General features: G+C 43.5%; 1 protein-coding gene across 1 annotated transcript in view; it reads right to left on the bottom strand.

Annotated features, from left to right (window-relative positions):
• TMEM132C (transmembrane protein 132C) overlaps window positions 1-5,363 on the bottom strand; it is a 172,878-nt gene that overhangs the window by 35,682 nt on the left and 131,833 nt on the right. The window lies entirely within an intron of this gene.

The following is a 5,363-nucleotide window of genomic DNA, read 5'->3' as shown; positions in this document are numbered from 1 at the left end:
TGCTTCACACACCCTGCAGTCCCACCAGCCAGGAACTTCTCTGCCTGTGAAATTCCCTTTGTGGTTAYGTTAAACAATCAGGATTCCCATCAGCTGTCACTCCAAACACAAACTGTTGTTTTAGACGCCTTCTTCTGATGGAGCAGCACCACAAACTGAACCAAGGCTTAGAGCAAACCCCAAAACACATCACGAGAACAAAGCAAAGCCCAGATGTCACAGGGCAGGGCCATGAACTGACACAAGTGGGATCCTGTGTCCCACTGCCACTGTGCTGTCCCTCCTTTCCCACCCGCAGAGCTCAGTTTTACTGAACCCTGAACAACTCCCTGACTCAAGCTTGGCTTGCAGGCAGAATTTTCTAGAGGTTCCTGACACTCCTCTCCCAGGGGAGCATTTTGCTATTAGCACACCAAGCAGCCAATAATTCAGCTGCTGGCTGTCTCCCTGCACGTTCTTGTTGTTCTGCAGTTTCTGTTTGGTTTGCAGGATTTGCCTCCTGTCGAGATCACGGAGCCTATATTAAGCCTCATATTAATATTTCTCAGAGACCTTTAAAATTCTGGAAACTAGCTGGCCCCACCTCTCCTCAGCATTTTAAAAATCCCAAAGAAATGCACTCCACAGCATTGTCAGATATGGGGGATGCTGGAAGAGGAAATTGCACATACTCCTGTTCTGCATAGAAAATGCTATAGATCTTGATCCAATGGAAATATGAATTCCAGCCAGCTGAGATAACCCTACTGATCCACCCTCATTTCCTACAAAAGGCAGCACTGAATTTACTGCAGCAAAGGAAAGAAAACAGAAGCYAGAGGCAAAAGTGCAAGAGTTGTAGAAATGCTGTCTGGGACTTAAAAAGGCRGTGTTAAATTGAGGCGTTTTCAATTCTTTATGGTGTCTGCATCCTCTGACCAATTTGGGATCAATGAACAACAGTTCATCCGTTTTTTGCCTTTGTTTCCTGATGGGCAGACAACAAAAAAACCCAATTCTTGCCAGATAAGATGAATCAATGAGCACTGCAGGTGCCAGACTAATGCACTGTGTGACACGGCCGATTTACAACAGGTACAGAGGCTCCTGAGTGCAGCTGGTATCAACAGAGAGCACGGGCACAATTAGAGAAATTATATCCCCACAAATCCAAAGGGAGGAATGCTCTCCTGGTTTAAACAAGTGCAGCCTGCAGAGGGGGAATGGGAGGCACAGAAGGGATTTCTGAGTCTCCCTTCACATCAGGAGATGGTGACTCTGCTCTGYCCCACAAACACTCTGTCTGAACTCAAAAACTCCTGACTCCATGGTATCCACTAGAACTGCAGAGCTGATTTAAGCTGTCCCAGTTAGAACATTGATAGMAATAGCTCAGTTTTAAATAAAATAAATTCCCTGCAACTCGCAGTGTTTATTTCATGCGATTCATAACTGAATTATGTGAGACAATACCTGCCAGCTGCAMAGTCTGACACGTGGGTGATCTGTGTGTTCGTTTGTTTGGCTGTGATAAGCAAATCAGGAAATGGGTTTTTCCTTCTGGAAAGCTCCTCACTGCCTGTTGCCTTCACTTCATTCAAGACTGAAAGATGAACCAGAGTGAGAATYCTGCACTTGTGTGACCTTGAACTAGATAGAGCTTTATGGTGTGAACTCAAACTCTATTTATTCAGGTCCATATTTTAAAATGGTATTGCAGGGACTTCATTACAATGAAACACCTTAAAAAATCTCCCCCTTAGGGAACAGCATACATAAATGTGTGTATAAAACAACAGTGCTTTGGGAGCTAAGGTTTTGATCATCTCAGTTTTAATGGAAAGCCAGTTAACAAGCACACATAAAACTGCCAAAAAGTGATTTTGGCTGAGTCACAGCTCTGCAGCAGGAACACCAACACACCGAGTGCAGAATGTGCAGGAACACACAAACCAAGCACTTCTCAGGGAGCACAAAGCACGTGGGGCATTGTCCTGCCTAAGGAGCAGCTGAAAATATATTGGGATTGGATCTGTTCAGAATCCCACGACCAGAAGGGTACCAGAACCACACCAAGGCTTGGAGCACAAACAAACCCAGCTTTTGTGAGCTTTTGAAAGGCTTCCTGCAATGGCCCAGCTCTCTCTGTGCCCCATATGCCATATGAAAATCCCAGCACACATTAATGCTGGGTTCACCAAGTATTCTGCATAAAAACCAGCAGCAAGGACCTGTCAGAAATGCCTGAGCCCGCTCTGACTTTGCTTGTAAAGAGTTACCAGTGAATAACAGAGGCTGATGAATGAAACACAAAAAACCCACTGAAAATCAGTGCTATTTAAAAGAGGAAATATGCATGGATGGGCAGGATTCATGGCTTCCCACGGTGACAAGTGGCCTTTGAAGTAAATGTAGAGTAGAACCTGCAGAACAGACTCCTGACATGGAGTTCACTCTTCAGCATTTGAATATCTGTATTTCATGCCAGTCACAGTCAGAGATCAGCTCAAGAGGGAGAGCATTCTGCTGCTGAAGGACTCTGCTCCAGCTCCATCARCAGGGACCCAGATGGTCCTGAATAAATATGAAATCATGAAATATGAAATCATTGACTCCCCATCATCCCCCCATGCAGGAGTTTCCTTTTAATATTAGCATCAAACAATGAACTCACACAGATTTGCTACCTTGGTCAATCCCAAAGCAAATTTAGTACTATTAAAAATATGCATTATGCTTTCAAAGCCTGAACAGAAAACTCTGGCTGAGCTGCCTGAAATGTGGCCTCGTGCTGAACACAAAACACAGAGCTCTGCAGTGGGATCCCCATGTGCACACACTACAGATGTGCATTTGGGGTATTTTCATAGGGTCGAGAGGCAAAACCTACACAGTTGGCTACATTTGCTCATGACAGAATGGAAATTTTGGAAATATTTGCGTGAAAGCAACAAACCAGTTAAAATTACATTTTTCTAACTTTTCTGTTAGCTTTCTCATTTTTCTCTGTAACTACCTTGAAGGGTTGGCACGTCCTCTAAAATTACTCAGACTGATTAACTTCTGAGCGTGGAAAAAAAAATATACTTGCCTCAAATCTAAATGTCTTTTTTTTTTTCTTGGAAAAAAATCATTACAATTACTCTGAGCCCAGCAGGTTTTATCTCTCTTGCCCCCATTATTTCCCTGCAGCAGCATCATTGTGTTGCTGGTCCTTGCACACACCATTTAGGCACAAGGAATATGGATTCTRCTAAAACCCTCTCTTTTGACCACATGATGAATTTCCATTGATTTTTCAGCAGCTTTACCCTACCACTTGCTCCACTGATCCAAGTCCTCCAAGGCTCTTTTAAAATTTCAGGTTCASTTCTTGCTGACAATGTCAATTCTTTAATCTCTTTCAGAACACCATAGCAACAGTTGCACTAATCTTTTGAAGACCACTTGGTTTTCATCTTCCTACWTTTTTTTTGGTAATGTAATCAGGCACAGGGCAATAAAAGATACATGATCTTTCGTGCTTCATAAGTTTGGAATGGCTCACATGAGACAAGCTGTGCTCCATCAGTCAGAGCCTTTGTGTTTCACCCAAAGCAGGGAGAAGGTTGATGCTTTCATCCTCACCCCAGGACTTTGCAGAGTCCTTGGGCAGCTCCTCTCCCTGGTCACTTTGAAACATTTGGGACAACATTTGAGACAACTTTTGACTTTGGATGGCAGTGGGTTTGCTGCTGGAACGCTCCGTGCTTCAATCAACAAAATGTGCTTTACCCTGGCCAGGATTACAAACAGCACTTGTGCTAAACACTGAGATCTCATTTCTGTGCACAATCACAGCCTGGAGGGAAGATAAGGACTGAGCTGACTCCTGAGCAGACTCAGCAGCAGTGTGTGTGTGTTTTCAGAGTGATTCCTGTGTCTGTGAGCAGAACATTGGGTGATAGCTCAGCTGGAGATAAATGCCTGAGCAAAGGGAATGCCCTGCCTGGGTACTGTGTGAGCTACCAGAAACCTGAAAATTCMCTTTATCTACCAATATCCTGCTAGKAAAGCCATTGTACTTCGGTGTTCTCYCCAACTGGATTCTGTTAACACAGAGTGTTTTGGCTCTAGCTAAGCGTTATCACAAAATACAGCAAAGATAAACACAAGGAAGCTTTGTAAAGGGAAAAGTTTAATGATTTCATTGTTGGAACCCTTTGTTTGAACCCACAGTGCCTACTGGTAATCTGTTGGGAATAAAGGACCTCGCCTTACATGATTTATACACTAAATTCATCCACTGAGGCCTCCAGCTCTTGAAGGAACCCTTGCAGGCAGATGAATTTTAATGCAGAACAGACACAAACCTGCAAGAGCCCTGAACGCAAGTGGAAAGGAGATACTGAACCCTGACAGGAGATGTTAAAATCCCCATTCCCTCAAATTTGGAATGCAGAGAAGGAGCTGACAAATTCTTTCACAAAATGAGCAAAAAGACAAGAAGTCTGCCAGCAGACACATATTTGTTGTTTGGTAGGGGAAGGCATCTATCTCAGARTAAAATCTGACCACAAAATCCTTCTTCACGCACATTCTCCATCCCTTAGAGGACAGATGCTCCAACAAACATTCCCTGTTCTACCTGACAGSTAATGAGGACAATTATTTCCCTCTCAGATCTGGAATGCAGCGCAGGCTTTCTGCTGACTTAACAGACTGTGGATCAGGAAATTGCTGGGCATGACCTCATTTGATATGAGCAGCAGTTTTACTCTTCAAAGGGGAAGAATATATTGAAGAGTGGGACTTCCAGGAAATAATACTCATCTAATTATCTGCTGAACGCTGCTCAAAGAAAAGACTGCCAGAATTCTGCCATCAAGGTGATGCACAGGAGAGGCAAAACTCTCGAGAAGGACAGAGATATGTCTAAATCTTCTTCCAAATCCTCACCAACAGAAAATAAAATGCCTGCTTAATAACAGCACATCTGAGATGCTGGAGAATCGAGTGAAATTCCTTGTTTTCCTAAAACACTGAGCAGAGGAAGTGGATTTTAACCCAAAGCATTTATCCACATGAAAGTCTGCACCCTGTGATTCTTAGATAAATTATTGAGGCTGGAACTGTTTTCTGGTTTTGATTTGAAACCAGAAGTTCTTACATTATTAGGGAATCAGGCAGAAGAATCAGTATCAGCCTAAACCCTGTGAGGAGCAAGCAGAAGGTCCCTGAGGCCCTCTGAATCTGCTCTGCAAGTTCAAGGCAATTAGAAATGGGGGAAAATGGAATGGCACAACAGAAATTAGGGGTTTAAATCTGAGAGAAACGGTGAAAGTGGGAGGGGATGCTGTGGTGGGTTTGTGAGAACTGTGAAGTTCTTATGAAATTCTTACACC

The sequence above is a fragment of the Malurus melanocephalus genome, unplaced genomic scaffold, assembly GCF_030028575.1.
Source record: "Malurus melanocephalus ecotype Western Australia unplaced genomic scaffold, MMel_1.1 scaffold_530, whole genome shotgun sequence".
In the NCBI taxonomy this organism is placed as follows: domain Eukaryota; kingdom Metazoa; phylum Chordata; class Aves; order Passeriformes; family Maluridae; genus Malurus; species Malurus melanocephalus.
Note: the sequence above shows the minus strand (reverse complement) of the source record. Positions and strands in the feature narration are given on the sequence as shown.